The 19,736-nt window shown below is 42.3% G+C and overlaps 1 protein-coding gene across 1 annotated transcript in view; it reads right to left on the bottom strand.

Moving 5' to 3' along the window:
* The window catches only part of MEGF10 (multiple EGF like domains 10), an 85,928-nt gene extending 68,247 nt beyond the window's left edge, over nucleotides 1–17,681 (bottom strand). The window contains exon 1 of the mRNA XM_071455093.1: nucleotides 17,562–17,681. The gene's annotated coding sequence lies outside the window, so the exon portion shown is untranslated. The remainder of the gene's footprint in view (nucleotides 1–17,561) is intronic.
* Nucleotides 17,682–19,736: the final 2,055 nt, after the last annotated feature.

The raw sequence follows: 19,736 nt of genomic DNA, 5'->3' as shown, positions 1-19,736 counted from the left end.
CAAGACCATGGGAAAAAAAAAGAGACAAAACTTACTTACTTTACTTAACTTACTTCAGAAGTCAACATAAAAAAAGCTCAAAACATGAAATTATTATATTTAAGGTACTGGAGGATACAGAGATGATCCTATTTTGCTGAATTGTTCTTTAAAAACCAGGCTGCTGAAAGGTATTTCATGGTCTGTAACTATTTCTCTCCATGCAGCAAAGCAGTCAATGTGCAGTTATTTCAACAGCAGCTGTATTTTCACCTAATAATTGCAGTGAAGTTGTGATTTCATTGAAAATATTCACTCTGATTAAGCAGACTGTAAATGGTATTTTCCCTTTTTTCTTTCTTTTATTCTTGACTTCAGCAACTTTCCTTTTGCAGGATACATTTAACAAAATTTAAAATAAAAAAAAAAAAAAATTTGCATGAACCCCCTAGAGTAAAACTTGATTGCATTCCAGATCTTTTGCTTAATTATTAAGGAAAATCAAAACAGAAAATCAGTACAGCTGATTAGCATTGCTGAAGTGTTGATATTAGCAATAAAAGATGTAGATGACTCATTTAACTCTTGCTGCCTATGGTTTGCACCAAGAACAACTGTTCAGAGATTCACTTTTCATACCATATATTGCTCAAATTATCTCACCCAATAAAACATGAGTATTTCAATTATCTACACGTACACAGAACCTGTAGTTTAAGTACTGAAAATGCTCATTTTGAGGAATGCCTTCCCTGTGCAAATTAGTATATACACAACACAGGAAAAAAAACCCCAACAAATTTAAAATAATCCTTGGTGTTTCACCACCAGGACTTCCTTCCACAACAGAACACTAAAATTTTATTGTCTGTTAGTTTTTTCTACAGCATTTGAGGCAAAACCTCTCGTTGACAAAGCTGTATCTTTATTCCTATTTCAGGCAGGAACTTCAAGGCAGTACCAGTGTCTGTTCAGGTCAGACTTCTCTGTTTCCCTCAACTTTAATCCATACCCATGATTTAAAAATTTTAACAGGAAAGCAGTGTATCTCCATGAAACAACTGTAGAGTACTCTCCTAATCTCCGTCAGCTAATTAAGGAAATTTAACTCATTTTATATTTATTTTATAAAAAAATCAGATAATCAATAACAGTCATTCTAAAAAAAATAAACCTGATCACCCCAAGGTTTATTATAATTACTAACAAGCTCATTTTAAAATGGTCTAAAAAGTGTACAAAATATACTCCCATAAATTACAGGTACTCCCCTGAAATACATTTAAACTTGAGCAACTACATAAATTGCATTTGTCTCACTAGTAAGCTGATGCAAAATCATGTATGTGCACTATGTATGTGTAAACACAGACAGTTAACCATTAATACCCAATATCCGAGATTTTTAGGCACTTTCTCTGCCACTAGTAACTGTGCTGACAGTTTTTATTTGGTTTGAGAGTTTTTTTCCCCCATGGAGATTTCAGGATCAAAACCAGAGAAAGAACAGATGACTAAAAAAAGAGGCAAAAAAATTATCCTTCTTTATGAGGTGAAAATTACAACATGCTTACAAAATTAATCTCTCCACCCACCCAGAGCAGAGCCACAGGCAAAGCTGAGGGTGCACAGATTTCTTGTAATAAAAGGTAAATAAATACAGGTGGAGCTGAGGGGGGCAGGGGAAGATATGCTGGACACTGTGGAAGAAGTGAAGGTAGCTCAAGGCTGCAAACAAATATTTTTTGGTCAGCAAAATCAAGTGCTGCCAGAGAATTAACCAGGATTAGAACTGCATGAGCAGCAGAGAATAGTACGACACAGTGGCTAACATGACATAATGGACCCAAGACCAAGGGAAATGCTGATGCAGCTTTCCCATTACTGTTGCAAAAGCATTTTTACCACTGAAACATGAAAAATGCAGCAGGAACGGGCCATTTAGTTAGAGGACAAACTCCAGAGCAGTGAGAGTTTGTGTGGCATCTCAAAGGTTTTACAGCGTTCAGTCCTGCCTTTCTGCAGTGGTAGGGCACAGGGACATCAAAATGTTTTCTGGGCTGCAAACCCATGGGCTATTCTTAATTGCACTGACATGGCATCAACCTGCATGTATAGCAAGTGCTACTTCAAAAGAAATCTTCTCCTCATAGATTTCTTCAAATTTCAGACTGAATTGTAAACCACACAGTGATCTGTTCAAAGCCCCTTGCCGGTGTCCTTGCCCTCACTCTCTCCAGAGGTGCCCACACAGACTTGGTGACTGCAATTGGAAACTACAGCTCCACATGAGATAAAAGAGTTTTTTAAACCATTTTTGGGTGAAGAATTGTTTGGTCATTTCCTACAGAGTCTTTTCCACAACACTCTTCGCTCCTGAAGCTCAGCTCCTCTACCAGGGACACGATTTGCTTATAAAAACATCTCCTCTCACGACTGATGTCAGGCAGAGCAAAATTTGAATCTGACCTAATCTTATCAATGATGATTAATCCCATGTTAGCTTCTGTGAAAAAAAAAAAAATCCACAACTGATTGCTTTTATCGATTACATTAGAGAATTAATGGATGAAGAGCAGAAGGCGTTTTCCCTTTGGAAATCAGTAAATCAGTTTGACACCTTGTCACATGAAATCTCACTCATAAAGCAAATACAAAATAACCTGAATTAGGAGCATTATCACACAGACCCTAGGCTGGCTGAAGATGTACAGTCACAGCAAATGGAAACTGACTGGTCTTTTCCCAAATCCTCAAAACATATCACTCCAAAGGCAGCATTGATTGTCACTGTCACGGGGAGCTCAGGACAGACCAAGCTGGCAGGGCTGACAGAAAATGTGTGGGATCTGCACAGCCAGCATGAGAGTTTGCTAAAGGATAACCCAATAGTGCCCTAAACTGAAGGGCCCTAAACTTTCACACCCTCCATGGTCAGAGATGATAAGAGCCCTTCTTGATGCAGCCTAATCAGATCTGACCCTCTTCACCTGGGCTGCTTTATTTCAAACCTCACTGTGAAACAGACTGACACATTTGTGGAGTCCAAAGATGTTGAGGATGGGCTAAGCATGGATGTGGGAAAAGCAATTCACTTAGATTGGTGTCTGAAGAATAAACAAATCAAAGGCTGAGTGAGCTGGAACAAGTCTCTTTGATGGAGACAGATATGCTGCTACTTTTTTCAAGTTACACTGCAAAGAAAAATAAATCAGTAATCAGTGACCATTCTTCTTTGGTTATTAGATTAGGTCATTTTTATTTTTCAGTCTCTCTTTAATTATCAGAGGCTTCTAAGAAAATGAGGTTTATGTAATCACAGTGTTTGTCTGTGTGTTCTGGCCTCATGCCCAATAACTTGTAAATGTATTGGTCACTTAAACAGGAAGCAAGAGAGTGAAAGAAGTCCTGAATTGTGGAGTTCCAGAGAATCCAGAGATAATGCACAAGTCTGGAGGAGACCAGGCTTTATTTGCCCCTGAGTGATGCAATTACAGTTTTGAAAGCTACAACATCACAGTCCTTTATTTCATGGTAATGCTATAATTTCACAGAATGAATCTCTCTACCATTCCTAGTAAATATAAATGCAACAATATATTACCTGATCTTAAATAACAGAGAGCAGCCTTCAAACTATTTTAAAACTGGAAACTGGAGTAAATTTTTGAGTTAAACTTCTTTTTCCTTCTTAAACATTTTCTGGTAGAAACCTGGAGAGGTTGGGAGCTGCCACACTGCACATTGTTTTGTAAGCATCAAACAACCTCTTGCATTGCAATTACAAGCACAGAATGAATTAGGATAATTGCAAACATGGGAGGAAACAGGAAACTTTACCACCCAGCAAACATGTGGATTTGCACTAGTAAAGCCACACAGTTCCAGATGCAGTGGGTGGCTGGATAGCATGGATCATGCTGCAGCACAGACCCAAAAGCATGGGAATGTCGCAACAAGGTCCTCAAGCACTCTGTCCTTCCCTGCAGAACACTCAGCAGCATCTTTTACAAGACCTGTTCTTACTGCAAAAGATCGTGAGAGTTTCTTCTAGGAACTATCCTCTTGAAAAGCAAGATTGTCCTTGGCCTGCTGACTTCACTCGCTGCCATTCAGTGAGAGTTTGTGAAGCTGCTAAGCTGGCAGGGGCCATATATCCACTTACCAGTCCTCTTCTCCCTCAAATTAGCATTAAAAGGGCAGGAAAGGACAGCTCAGTGCAAGTCAAGTCTGCACAAGGCTTGGTAAAGGCATGGTAAAGACAGATGCCAGCATGCCAGATACTTTGCAGATGGACTCATTATTTTTCCTCAGAGGAAGGCTGCCAAACGTCACAAACATGGGGTCACTTCACTGTAGCTGTCACTGTCTGATAAATTAGGGCCCTTTCACTTGAAAGTATTTCCCTTTTTTCCAGGCAGATAACAGGTACAGGTGTTGAACCATTAAGGTTACCTATAGACCATGGTATTGTATGTTTAAAGATCATTTCCACAGGTAGCCAGCAGGATGAGTTGTTGACAAAAATCTTTTGACTAAATACACTGCTTTTTATTTTTTTTCCCACCCAAATGAAAATTTACCAAATAAAGACAGTTAAAACTGTGTAGAATCCAAACCAAAGTTTCTGAAAAGCACACTTTGAGAAGATGAAACAGCACCTCGAACATAAATTCTGATTGATTTGCTTGTTTGACACAAGACATTTCAGGTGAAACATGAAAAACTGTGTCAGGTCCATACACAGATGGCACCTCTCAGCCCTAGGCATCTTTCCCAGGGTGGATGCTGGGAGTTAAAAGTTCTCAGCAAAAAAAGGCAAATAACATAATTTAATAGACTCTGTACACTATAGGCTTGAGACAAATATCATATCCTCCTCTGCTTCCCCCTCCTTCTTTTTTTAAATCAATATATTTTAAAATGTTTTTTTTTTTCAAAAAATGTATTCCTTACTGAAACATCTCTTTATTTTAACCCCAAGTCTATTTTAATAGTACAGGGCTAGAAAACTATGGAATTAAGTGAAAATGGTTAAATGCATGTCTTAAAGGAGAATTATTTCTGAAAGAAGCTATTACTACCATGTATGAAAGCTTTATTACTGAGTTACCCAACAAAGATATCTGAGTCAAACTTTTGTCATAGTCCCTCAGCCATACAGCATATAGATTTCTGACTTTTTTTTTTTTTTTCCTAATGCAAATAATAAAAAAAGGACATTGCACTCATGGATTTAACTGTGAAAACCTTGTGGTTGCTGACAAGTTGCCTGGGACAATCCTGTGGTTGCCTAAATACACCAATGCCCCGGTTCCACCGCTGTGGAAATTATCATTCATGGTTTTACCCTCTCTTGAACAAAGTTTCTGTGACCCCTCTTTTCCTATTACCAGCCTTCCAGACACCGTGTCACTTCCACTTTATTGCCAGGATATAAAAGAGCACAGTCAAAGGACTCAGATAATTACTTTAGCTTCCTATGCAATTTAGGATCAATTTCAAATGTTCCCACCTTCCTTTAAAAGTCTTCTGCTTTCCAGCCCTCTTCAAAGACAGCCTCTGTTTCCTTCCCTCCCCCATGACATGCACTTTCTGTTTTTCCATACGCATTTTCACCATACATTAGATTCCTCCCTTTCCTAGACACAGCCTCTCTTATCACTGGCAAAATTCTTCAGTCTGCAGCCTTTCTTGTCACAGCCTTTCACTGGACCCTCTCATTGTGAAAATCAGACATCTGAACTCCTGCGTTTGTTTACAACTTCTGGATGCTAAGAAGATGCTATAGCTTGTGAAAAAAAAAATTGCTGGCAACTCTGCTTCAGCACATTTGCCCTTGTTAATCATCCAGTGAAATGCCATTTTGCATGTAATGCCCAGCAGAAAACAAAGTTCTCTTTCCAGCTAGATCCTGTTTTCATGATTTACACCAAGCATTACACTTCTGTAAATCTTTACCACAGCTTAAAAACTTCATGTTTCAAATGATGTGCTTAAAAAAAGCAGAATTAATTAATTCTGATACCATTTCCCCCTAACAGCTTCTGAAACATTTCAATGCATTATGGATCAGTTTTTCCACCTCCAGCAATCAAAGCATCTGTGATTCACTGCACAAAACCTCACATGCCACCACAACCACCACCCTACAAAGAAAATTCAAAACATTTTAGCAGAAGAATGGGGAAGGCAAAAGCATTTCCTTTGACAGTTCATTCACTCAGTTCCATCTTTTATTTTGGTGATTTGCAGAGGTTGGAATGGATGTAGTGCTCCTGCACTCAAAGGGGAAAATGGAAGAACATAATTCAAAACTGAAAGTGACTGGTTAATTCTAGCTTTTTAACAAACCCACAATTAAAGGGATAAATCCTATCTTTAAGTCTTGAAGAACTTCTGTCTTGAAGAACTTTCACAGGGATTACAACAAAACCTCAAGAGGCCTACAGAGTGAGTAATATGCAAAATATGTGGTTTTCATGGTAAACTGGCTTAAACACATTACATCCTCTGTAAACATTAATACAAATTTAAAACATGTTTGCAGTTGTCTAATTCTAGTACCTAATACTAGTACTCCCTATGTGCCAGCAGAAGAAAAAATAATTCCTGGGGAGAAATTCAACTTTGCCAGGTGCCAGTGGTGTCTGCAAGTTTTCTGCACACTGAGGATATATAAACATGCAGGTTTAGATGTAGAATGTAAAAAGAGACAAAGAATGTACACAGGCACAAACTGGTTCAATACACCCCTAGAGTACCAGCTGCAGCTTTAGGACAAGATGCTGTGCTTCAGTGAATAAACAAAACCTCCAAGAAATAAAACTGCTACCAACACTTGTGGCAGGCATTAAAAAAGCAGATTCTTTCTAGGAATGAGCAAGTAAACAACTTTGTAATTTTATGCCTTTCATACTAACAGAGTAATTTCATATCAAAGCTTCCTGTTCTGATTTATATTAGTATCAGTCTTCTCTAACCATAAGTTTTAGAGCACCTCAAACCGTTAAATTCTTTAATTAACTTTGTCTAATGATGAATCAGAGGCCTTTTTAAAAAGAGTGCCCAGTACATCAGTAGAAGAAACTGATGATGGCAAATGCCTTCGAAGCTCCAACAATCAGAAGACAACTTTTTCAGGTTGCAATTAGTACTGTTCATCAAGAAAATTTCTCTTACTTTAATATGTTAATTTACCTGCATTACACAGATTATCTGAAATCTTTTTAAGTGCCTGCTGCTGATTTCAGTTGAGGGCAGTGTAATTTGAACCCAGAAAAATCAAGACCATGTTCTTATCAACTTGAACACAAGGCCCTAAATCCCACAAAATATCATCCTTCAGGACACATGTTGACTTCTTTAAGCCTGTACCTCTGCAGCGTGCAAAAGGACAGCAGCAGCACAAGCACATATCTGTCATAGAAAAATGGTCTGTCCATATCATTGTCAGACAAAGCACCTTTCGTAACAAGGCACCCTATTCAGAGATCTAATTTTTGCAGACATTTGTATGCCAAATTAAAAAAAAAAACCCCAAAAAAACCCTCTATGATGCTGGGTTTAATGAGGTACTCTGTTATTCTCTGTAATAAAAATTAAGCGAGAGAGACAGAATTCTTCAGCTTAATTGCCACATCTGTTATTAGGCACTTTACTTTGATTGACTGGAGTGTATGTGTCAGAGACTGTGCCAGAAAACAGGGAAACTTTGTAAAGTAGACTTATAACTTATAGCCCAACTGGCACTAGCAGCATCTCTGTTACAGCTTCTGCTGCCTCTCAGTTAAAACTACAGGAACGTTGGCCTTGGTTCAGTCATTCATTAACAATTAAACTAAGTGTTGCAAATTGTGCCTCCTTTTTTCTTCCTTTCTTAAAGATAAATTAAAAGAAGTCCCCATTTTCAGAAGGAAGAGCAGTGGTTACCTCAATGTGTGAATGTGTCGTCTCTCATTAATGGATGAGAGCAACCCAGAATTTGGAAATTGCACCCTGTGAAACTTCACATTCAGTGGTGCATCTGCTGCCTTACCTTGCCAGCAGATGAGCAAAGGGCTGAGGGGACAGTGACAAACAGCACAGCATTTGCAATGGGACTGGACCGTCACAGCGAGGGAAGAGCAGAAATGGAATGGACACTCTCCTCTGATCTGCATGGAAACTTGGGATGAAACCTGAGCTCAGGAACTGTCTTTCTCTGAAATCCACAGATCATGATACCAGGTGAAAATCCCACCTACCTTGAACTGGCCAATAACTGATTTTATGACCAGCTGATTTTCTTTTGGCTCTAGAACCCAAACTCTTAGCACCTACTGTCCTGGCATAGCAAAATGACACTTTCTCCCTCAGCTAACTTCTTCTTTCCAATTTCACACAGGCTTTCTACCAAGAGCACAGAAATGTATGTTGCTATTGTAAGCATGAAGACAGACAGGCCAGCTGCAGTATTGCTGAAAACTACTTTTCATCCACTTCACCCAATAAGGAGCAAGGGATTATTTGACCTTCTCTTACCAATTTTCTCTGCTGCTTCAGAGAGTGCAAAGAAAGGTAAAAGTACGTGTGGAAGAGCAACAAGAACTACACCAATACCCACTGCATCCACTCCTGAAAGGCAGAAGGATGGTTCTGTGCTGGAAGCTGAAGCAAAGCTGTCCACCATGGGCTGGGCAAGCAATGGGCACTCAGCCTGACCCAACCTGTCAGCTGCCCACTGAACTAATCCATGTGTAAATCTGTCTTCTCTCTGGAGGGCAGACTGGGATACTGATTCTCCCCCTCCAGGAGAGCAAGTGACTGTTTTTTTGGAAGGAGTCTGCCCCAATGGGTGAGACAAGCCAGGGCAGATGCTCTTTGTCACTGTTTGAAGGTTTTTGTTGCACTCTCAGCAGTTCAAGGCTGCTCCATGCCACATGGGGGTCCAGAAAGTTTCCACAATGGCACTCTACTTTGAGATCTCTTTTCTTTGCAAATGTCTGTTTTTCCTCAACCTAGTGAATACAGCAAAAATAGCACTCACTTAAGCACATTTATTTGAGATACACATTATGTAATAATCTCACATACAGTATTTTAATTGACATAATTCCCTATAAGATCTACAACACTACTTCTAACACCAGCCTTTTATTCTTGAGGCCACACTGTACATGGAAAGTGTTTGGCTCCAGTCTGTCTAAGTGTTAATCTTGTTCCACAAAACAAGTCAACAGCAGGGCTGAAACAGAAACAGAATTTAGGTCTGTTGGTCTCCATTTTCAACCCACACCCGGGATCCATGCCTCCAGTTTGATATCCTGCCATGATGGCAATGACATGAGCATCGTGCTGATGGTACTAACTGGGTGTAGCAAATCATGAAATACAGACTTCTGGGTCCTAAACATTTACAAAGGAACCACCACCGCACCCAATGTCACGACTGAGAGAATTTCTTTACAGATTTGGGTCATCTCTGAAGAGGCCAATAATTCCCTCTCGTCAGTCTGGTTTTTTGCTTGGTTTTCCCTCTGGTTTTCTTGTTGGAAACAGCAATGAAGAAAAAACACACACATATAAGCCTAAGAGAAAACATCAGTGTACTAAAGCTTTGCTATTTCCCTGAAGATAGGCCATGAAACACAAAGCAGGGTAATTTTCAAAAGTCAATGTAGAGACTCCCACAAGAGAAGAAGATTAAAGTGTGTATCTAGAAGGCAGGCTCCAGAAACATCACTCAGTGGCACTGGACATTTTTGGAGTGACTGCAATGGATTTCTCCTTAATTCCCAAAAACCTCCTCGTGCAGACCAAGAGGCAGCAGCAGCAACGTCAGGGTTTCTTCACAACTTGTCTCATTGCTAGATGAGAAAGGGCATTTCCTCCCTGCATCCCCACACAACTTCAGCAAACAAGCCAAACAAAAATCTCTTTTCTGAAGTTGATACACTGTCAAAATACACACAGAAAGTTTGGCAATCTGCAAAAGCACAAAAAAAAAAAAAAAAATCTTCTCCTGCATATTAGTGGTGCAGACCAGAACCCCAAACCACTGCATCCTTTGAGGTTCACTTACCATGAATGCATATCCTGGCTGTCATTATTCATACATAATGCAAATTGGCATGAACTAGTGTTCAGCAAGAAAGAATGTAGCATTTCTAAAAAGTGCATTAAAGTTGCAGAAGAACAATATTGTTCCAGAGATGAGATTAAGTCTCACAGCTCCCTGAAATGGGTTATGCAGATTGAAAAATCTACTGACAAGCAGTGGGGATACTTAAAACAAGGAAGCTTTTCTCTTGCTGTGTTTTTGTTTTACTCTCTCAACAACTACTCACCCTATCCTCTTATTCAATAATTAAAAATGCAGTCTTTTGTGGGTTCAGAGTATAAACAGGTTCCCTTGAAGTAGTGATTTTTTCCTTCAGGACCATCTTCTCTTTTAAAGAACCTGCAATGTGCAGTGCCTTTAATCCAAACCAACCCCGAAGCACAGAGAGAACCCTATGCACTCTCAGCAGAGTCCATCACAGTGATGGCAGTTCCACTTTTTTCTAAAAGAAAACTTAATTATCTATTAAATGAGGCCAGTTGTTCTGGCTTTGGTATATTTGGATGACACAGACGTGTGTGTCTTCACAGATCCTAAGATGCAGAAACAATGGGTCTGGCATCATGAACTCCACCTCAGCTACTCTGATCTCACTTGAGTCACTCCTGGTTTACTCAATGCAAGTAAGAAAACTGGACTCTTAGCTTCTCTACAGTTACACATTTTATTTTGAAAGAAATGAAACTAGGTAAAATAATTTAAAAAAAGAATAAAACAACCCAAACAGAAGTGACATTCTTTGCAGACTGATCAAATCTTCATGAACTCTACCCCTCAATTTAAAATACATATTTCAATCTCATTGGCAGGTACCCTTCAGAAACAGTTGTTATATGCAACATCAGTCTGGGGAGGGGAAAAAAAAAAAAAAAAGACGAAGGACAAAAAAAAAAAAAGATTAAAAGATCAAGTTACTCTTCACTTCCAAACAAGCCCGGCCACAGCTGTACATCAGCTTCCGAGCAACTGCTCTACAAACACACAACAGGGCTTCTGTCTTCCCACAGGGTTTGCTCGGGTCACCCGCATGTGGCGCGGATTAAAAAGGCAGGAAAGCTCCATTACGGAGCGAGCAGAGCCACGAGTTAAACGGGGGAGCCGCTGGTAAAGATCCTGTCCAGGGCTCCCTCCCGAGGGGGCTCCCCCAGATCCAGAGGAGCCCACACACAGCTCTGGAAAAAAGGGCCCCAAATCATCGTTCTGCCTTCCTAGTTTCGCTGTCTAAGCAGGAGGAGGTGGGGAGGGAAGGAGACCAGAGAGTTAAGTGGGGTTTTCACAGGCAAGAGGATATGAAAGAGGCAGCCTCGGGTTTTTGGTGGTGACAGAGTGATAGATTCAGGCAGCCTGTGCAGATTGTGAAATTTTTCTTATGGTAGGAAAACAGTAAAGAGGAAAGTGACATACAGCAGTAGTCAGGGAGTAAGGCCAAACCTCTCTGCAGGGTGTGATCACCACTAACTCCGGCCATCATCAGGTGCCGCCTCCCATCTGATGGATGTGCTGGAGAAGTCAATCCATCCCTCAAGGTTGCAAAGGCAAACCAGCTGTTTTTAAACAAATACTTTTCTAATTGAAGAGCTCTCCACTCCAGCTGCTGTATCCTATTTACTCAGTAGACTTCCAGCCCTGCTGCCTTTGGGACCAAGACTGCCACAGCTCACAACTCATCAGGGTCATTTCTTCATGTATCAAGTGCTCTTGAACCCTTTGAAGAGGGTTTATAAGACACCAAACAGATGCTTCCCACAAACACACATAGTCATTATTTGTGCTTGAGTTCCAGTGATCCTGAGATACGTGTATTGACAGACCAATGCGGTCTAAAATTTTGTAAACACTTCAGAGGAAATTAAAACTCAGCTACAGATGCCCAAAAGCACACAGAAGGAAGCAATGGAGCAAAGAAGCAAAGGAAGTGGAAGATCCACTTGGCCTGTTGGCATACTCCATCTGATTCCCACTCCGTCTGCTCTCAATGCTATGTTACATGTTTTTTGCTGATTCCTGACAGCAGCTTCCAAAAAAACATAAACAAACCAATTATGTCATTTTGTACTTAAAACTCAACCAGGCCTTGGCGGGCACACACACAAACACACATGTTCTTTTCTATTTTTTTTTTTTAATTTATTTTTTTCTTAACATGCAAGTGCTTCCAGTGTGTTCACATTCTCAGGGTGATCAAGCTTGGTCTGACTATTGGCTTTTGGAGGATCTGATGCCAGTCAGCCGTGCATAATGGCCTCTTTGTCTCACTGTCACATGAGCAGCATTGTGTTACAATCATTGTCACTCCGGGCTCAAACTGCAAGGCATGCTTTCGCACAAAACACTCACTTTGGGGGCTCCTTTTGGCAGAGCCCTGCCATCGAAACTCTTTTGCTGCTCTTTAGTTAATCAGCCCAGCAACGCTGAAACTTTAAAAGTCAGGATTCAAAAGCTCTCATCCAAATCAACCGATTATGAAGCTTCTCTATGGGCCACATGAAGAGCGGGGCAAGTAATGTAACATAGCCATCATTTATTTACATCACTTTGAATCACTTTTCCTAAGCCCTATGACAGCAGAGAATTGTGCTCCAAATAAAAGTGGGGGATGGGAAAAAAAAAAATCACAAGTCCAAGATATCTCCACCTTGAATATTTGTCTGCAAGATAAAATCAAAACATTTTCACAGGACAAAGACAAGTAACTTGCCAGGTGACAATGTTATTTTACTACTTGCTCTGTAAATCTTTTAAATACACCAAGAACACCCAACCCTTTCCCCTGCCAACAAAATATTCTGAAAAATATATAGAGAAGACTTCTGTATAGAAGAAACTTCAAAAGTTGCTTTAAACATGCTGAACTCATTGAAACCCTGTACGGATGTCTCTGTTTTCATTAATGAAAAGTAGTCTCATAGGGCTGAGACCAAACCATATTAAGAAAAACATCCTCCTGCCCATACTGTCTCTTGAATAATTTTGTACTGGAAACTTTTGTCTTGTACTACTCTTGAAATACAGCACTACTCACTCTGAAGGGGACTTACAGGACCTACCTCTGAAGAAACAGGCACTGTGTGGGAAGAATTCATGACATAATGCCTGTGATGTGCAGGAAACTTCGGGAAGCAGTGGCTTCTTCCCAAAAGGAATGGGGCAAACAGCAAACTAGCAGCTCACATACCATCTCCTGTCCAGTTCATTCTTCTTTCCTTTGCAGTCCATCAAAGTAATGCTAACTTCTGAGCCCTGCTTTGGTGTTCCACCCTGGTACTGCTCATAAACATGCCCTAAACACATATTTACCCTCCTCTGGATAATTTTTCTTTATTAAGCAGCCTGAGCCAGCCTTCTTCCTTCTCCACACCCTCCACTGCTGCTTTGAGCAGACCCTTCCAGATGAGCACTGCCCCAGAGAAACACCACCACAATGGTTCAGGGCCACCCTGACCCTTGCCTGGACAATTCTACCCAGACCACAAACCCCTGCTGGTCCCCTCTCGTCCAGCCTGACAAAGTCATCCTCTGCATCATCCTAAGGTCATGACTTCTCTGAGATGTCCCCTTGCCTTTCATGGTCCTTGCCCATGCCCAGCATTCCCAGTACTTTACAAGATGCTGGCCCTTTGTTTGGTGAGGCGTTGGTTCTAGCCATCATTGGCATTACAGAGAAATAGCTCTTCGCTGTCTTTTATTTGAAGACTCTCATCTAAAAAAGAGCTATTATTAATTCCTTTAAATGTAGGAATTTCTCTGGACTTTTGATGAAAAATAGCATGACTTTAGCTTGACACCTGTCTTCATTATTTCATTGTTCCTCTTGCCTTTTGTCTTGGATGTAGACTATAAAAGGAAAGATATTTTTTTGCTATTGTTCTTGTGCTGTTGTGCATCTCCTGTGGCTGCAGTGGTGGACACTAGAGCCATACAAGCTGCAGCTCTTTGTGCCAGTGATCCTAAGTCTAAAATGACACACCGATACGAAGTCTTTACGTTTCTTTGAAAAAATAATTTTGCACACACTTGCACCTCTGCGTGTTCAACAAAAATTATCTGGTAGACTGAGAAGGGTGTTCTTTTACAGCAACAGAAAAATTATTACATTTCTCTCCTGAGGTCACACAGCAAGTCAATGTCAAAGTCAAAATTATGTTTTCTGCTGTATGTTTTCATTGTCTTGCACATCAAAAGAGCTCAGAATTGGTATCTCACTGCTGACTATAGGCTAATTTCTTTGACAATCAGATACAAAACACTGATAAAACTGGAAGAGATGGCTGTCCACATTTTAATATAAACTTAACGTGTACATCCAAAGGCATGAACCACAAATCCTTCCACAGGCAAAACATCAATTACAGACCAGACAGTTTGAATGGGTTAATTAACATGAATGCTGACACAATCAATAAAGCTATTCCAGTAAAGCAAATCCCAGCCCAGAATATTTCTCCTAGTTTTCTGACAGATGGCTTTAGATGATACATACTCTTTTCACAAGTTAAAAAAAAAAAAAAAACAAAAAAACCCAACATTTGGAATATCAAGACACAGATTTTTCTCACAGATGAAAAAATACTGCACTTATATCTACGTTTATGCTATGCTGACTGGAGCATATGAAGTCAGTACTAATTACTGACAAACTAATCTGTTAGTATTAAAAATCAGGATCAAATTCCTGGCAGTGAGTCAGTAACATAACTACTACATACTGAAATCTGATTCCACTGGCATCATTCATCAAGGAAGACACCACTTAACAGGAGTAAGGATGTAAGAACTTTGTCATTTCACTACACCATTCCTGTCTATACCTAAAGAAACACAACTCATCTACACTGTGTTCCATTAAAATAATATTTTTTAAAAAATAGGATCACATCCATCTTACAGTACTATCTACATAACTTTGGGTTTTTTAAACCAACACATCTTTGGTTAGACTAAAACTGTGGCATGTACACAAAGAAGCTGGTTTTTAACTTCCTCAAAAGCCACTTGCTCTCCCTAACAAGAAATTAAAATGCCTAGACAAGAAAAAGCAACATACAGAAACCATGCAAAACTCCTGCCAAGTAATCTGAATATAAATTCAAGGGATCCTTACCAGCTGCAGTCAAAAGCCCACTCCAAACTCTGCTAGATGTTAATCAAACTTAAGTATGGTAATGCACAGTTCCTGTGTTCTTTGCATAGATGAATTAATTGCTTTTGTTAACTGCACTTGCTTCATTATGGGGGGGGGGGTGAGTGTACCCGTACAGCTGAACAGCTGATTGTGGAAAACATGGTTATGCAAGTCACCAAAGGACTGTTCACTTGGTTAAACCCTTCTGCTCACCTCAGGATAGCTCATTTAACACTGAAACCCCTGGACAGGTCCTCCAGGTGCCCACTCCCACCCTACCACTCGCATTCAAAATGACGGCATTAGCTATCCCAGTTTTAAGGAGACATCTAAGTGGTGAAATTTATATACAAAGGGCTAAGGCATCTTCCCCTAATGCAAGGGTAGTACAGTTTCCATCTGCGGGGACTGAAACCTGGCGTACACAGCCCTGCCCTCGGAGAGCTGTGCCACCTCTGGACCATTTTACCACCTGATACACCAGAAAAGGGGAACTCTATTTCCAGGGAAAGACACAGCCAGCTGCCTTCACACAGGTCACTGAGCTGCCTGCAGTTTAGAAAAAAAATTTTTTTGCCAGATATGGACTATAATCAGTGAGCAAGAACACAAATTTCATAGCCTGTCCTGTGAACTGCTCTGTCAGAGACTTTTAACACTCCAGTCTCTAAACCACACGCCAAGGAACCACACACAAAGCCAGGGCATCTCCACAGCATATTAACAATCACTACTAATATGATGCCACTGATTCACCCCCTGTGGGAGCAACACACACGCTTAAATTTGATTGTATGACAAGGCCACATGGTTGGCTCTGTAAGAAAATTTAAATAAAATTTATTACATAGGGTGCCATATATTGATGCTGCACAGGTGCATGAGTTACATAGGCAAACAAGTAGAAACCTGGTCCTAAATTAGAGTTTGTCCAGCTTATTAAAAATCTGGAGCACACCTGCCCAGCTGGATTTTCTGATTTGAGATGGGAAATCAAACTAGACATGCTAATACTGCTTCATTTGCCGGGCCAGTAACTAGCAAGCAATAGTTATTTGGCCTAAATAGTTACTTGGCTAAATTCTGTCTCCAACTCAGATGGTTGCACCCCCCACTCCCTCCGCTTCAAGAAGAACACACATACCTAATTACATATGCTTTCCTCCAAGTATTGTGCTGTTGGGGACAAATACCGTTTAGGGATGTTGACAAGGCAACTGAAGCCAGCTTTCAGTTTCAGCCTCACATCAGACATGCTGCTCAATCAAAGAATCTAAGACTTTTCAGCAAAGGTCTGCAGCTTATCTGCTGGGAAACAAATGTTACTCTCCAGACTTGTCTTTTCAGATTTTTTTCCTTTGTTCTTCCAAGATGCTGGAATAAAACATTTTTCCTATACAGAGTCATTATGTTAATCAGCTTTCTAAAAGACTGCTGCCAAAGCTCAGTTACCAACTTGATAAAATAATCTATGAAGCATCTTCTATACCAAAGACACGTTCCAAGTGAGGTTTTAAACTTACTCTATAGTGAGAAGCTGGTACTTTGGAAAAACTTCAGAGCTGTGAGTGATTCTAGGAGATGCATGCTCAATTTGACTGCACTTCAGTATTCAATGACTGGCAGCAACATTTAAGTAATTAATAAGATTACTGAAAGTTGTCCATTCCCAGCTCATTCTAGGAAAAGCAGCTGCGTATTTTTCCTAATTGATTTGTGCCTACATTTCCAGATTGAAACTACTCCTTGGCTGAAAGACAAAGTAGGAAATGTTTACGCTACTACTACTGTCGCCAAAAGAAAATCTGTGCAGGATACCACACAACTGAGAATTTCTCTAGGCAGCTTCTGCTGAGGGACATATGCTGGAACTAAATCAAGGTATTAAACAGATGTGCATTTTCACGTGCGGGTCACGCTAATTTACATCTATACACAAACATCCCTCTATTCCAGGGTGTACACTCGCTCCAGTCTCTGCTCAGGACAGCCAAAAAAGCATTCGTTGTAAACGAAGGACAACCTTTAAAAACAGGCACTTTGCGGAAAATAAATAAATAAATAACAGTACTCTGAGGAGAACCTAAACCGACTCGCCCAGGCTCGGGACCGAGCGAGCGCTCCCGCATCCCGCCCCACCATCCCGGTCACCCCGCACGAAAGCGGGGACAAACACGCCGGGATGCTCCGCAAAGGCGGAGGCACCTCGGGCAGTACCGCATCCCAGCGGCTCCCCGGAGGATGCTCCTGCCGAGGGCAATCCCCGCTCCGGGAGGGAGCGATACCGCCTCACCCCCGCTGCCGCACCCGGCACCTGCTGCTCGGGACGGGGACGGGACGGGTCCGGTCAGTGCCTACCTGTCCCGCGGGCGCCCTCCCCGTCCGACCGGCCGCCGGGAGCCACCGCCGCCGCCGCCGGGAGCCCCCGCCGCTGCCGCCAGGAGTAGAGCGAGGGGCGGTGTGAGCGGCGGGGCCGGCGGGGATCGGCCCCACCTCCGCCTGCCCCGGACCGCCCCCGGGCAGACCCACGGACTTTTTTAACCACTTACCCGCGTTCCCAGCACCACTCTCGCTCCGGGCGCGGTACTGTGCGGACAGTGCGTTCCCTCAGAGCCGGACTCGCCGCTCTTCACTCAAGTGCGAGCTACGTAGGGACCCCAGAGGTCGTTCTGTTCGGCCTAGTGAAAGATAGATAGTACCTACCTAGCAGATGATCGAGGAGAGAAATCGTCTTTTCAAACAACTGAATGCTTAGGTCCCGCAATGAGGGGCTGAGCCTCCCCCCTCTCAGGAGACGCATTTTTAGAGAAAGGGAAACGTCATGTGCTCCTCTCCAGAGCTGCATGGTGACTTTTGCACTTCAATATATTAAAGTATATTGAAGATTTTTGCTCTGCAAGAAGCATTGCTTCTTTTTTTGGTTTATTTTTTCCATATTCGAGCGTAGTGTTGGCAGAGGCGTTAGTGGGATCGCTGCTTGGCTCACTCCGGGCCAGCGGCGGGCCCGTCCTGGAGCCGGCGCCATTGGCTCTGCGGGACAGGGAGGAACATTCCAGCACCTTCCCAGAGAAGCTGAGAACTTAAACCAGACCTCACGCTGTTAAACCCGACCATGCCGCCCCATACAGCTTTTCCCCCATGCCCATGAGGCGTGGGGGGGCTGAGGGTGGTGTGGGGCTCCTGGGATCCGGGCTTGTCCCGGCCCGGGCTGTGGGGAGGCCGAGTGCCCGCGCCTGTGGGCGCTGCCTCGGGGCTGCGAGTGTCCGCTGTGCGGGTGCCTGGGTGCGGCTGCCGCTTACGATCCCCGTCCCGTTCGGGCTGTGGATGGGCACTGCTTGCAGCGGCCCGGGGCAGGAGAAGAGGCACAGGCGGGAATCGGAGATGGCCCTTTGAGCTCCAGGCGGGCCTGCACAAGGGGGACCCCGGCAGTGGGAGTCGGTCCCCGCCATGGGACAGTGTGCAGAGGTGCCTGAAAGAGCTGGGACTGTCGATGGCTGGTGCTGGGAGTCAAACCACATCAAACCCGAATGATACTTCTATTTGCCTATGCCGTTCTCCGATCCATCCCAAACAAACTAGGAGGCGTACTAGCTCTAGCTGCCTCGATCCTCGTCCTATTCCTCACTCCATTACTGCATACATCAAAACTGCAATCAATAATTTACCGCCCCCTATCACAAATGTTATTGTGAACCCTAGTCGTTAATTTCTAACCTGAGAAGGCAGCCAAACAACAAAGGTGCTGGATGTGAAGCACCTTTGCTGGTGCTTCTGGTGCCAGGGTGTGAATCAACGGGCTGAGCCTGAAGCAGCTCTCAGGAGCTTATCTGAGGCAGAATGAGCAGATGCGGTGTCAAGGGAGATGATGGCAGCTACACCATAGAGGTGTGGGGACACCAAGTGGCCGGACGGACTGCATAGGTTTGGGATGGCCGTGGGGTTCAGTTGGCACTGAAGTGTCCTGCATTTTGAGGGGATTGCAGGCACACGGGGATGTTGAGGAAAGTGTTCTGAAGCAGGTTGTAGATCCCATCCGGGTGTAAAGGGGTTGTGGATCTCCCAAGATTTCTTGCAAGGTTGGGAGCTTTTCAGAGCTAAGTGTCATTGAGGTCTGTGAGTCCCAGTGCTGCCTGGTAAGGCCAATGGCCATGAGATGGAAACTGACCACCAAGTCCATGTTTGCAGATCAGGGGGTGATGACTGCTGCATCCCCAGTGTCCATTGCTGATGGATTTCTATCCTCAGATAACTCTGACTCTTGTATAGCATTACTGTTTTAAATGACTCGGACACCAAGTGAGAATAAGTTATAAAGGTTTTTATTGAGAACTCACAAAAAGTCAACGAAGCAAATGGGACAGTGTTGGGAGGCTTGTCCACATAACACATAATGGCTGTTCCACCTTTTATAACCATGGTTTTGCATCAGCCTTTAAGGTTTTAATCAAATTACATTAATTGGTACGGCAGTCAGAGTTGGTGTGTCTTGTATTGAGATTTTATTGCCTTTATTTCAGTTTGTAATGGTTTCTT

This window comes from Agelaius tricolor, unplaced genomic scaffold, assembly GCF_023055355.1.
Source record: "Agelaius tricolor isolate 1412-34295 unplaced genomic scaffold, bAgeTri1.0.p SCAF_44, whole genome shotgun sequence".
NCBI classification, from domain to species: Eukaryota; Metazoa; Chordata; class Aves; order Passeriformes; family Icteridae; genus Agelaius; species Agelaius tricolor.
This window is presented reverse-complemented; position numbering and strand designations above follow the sequence as displayed.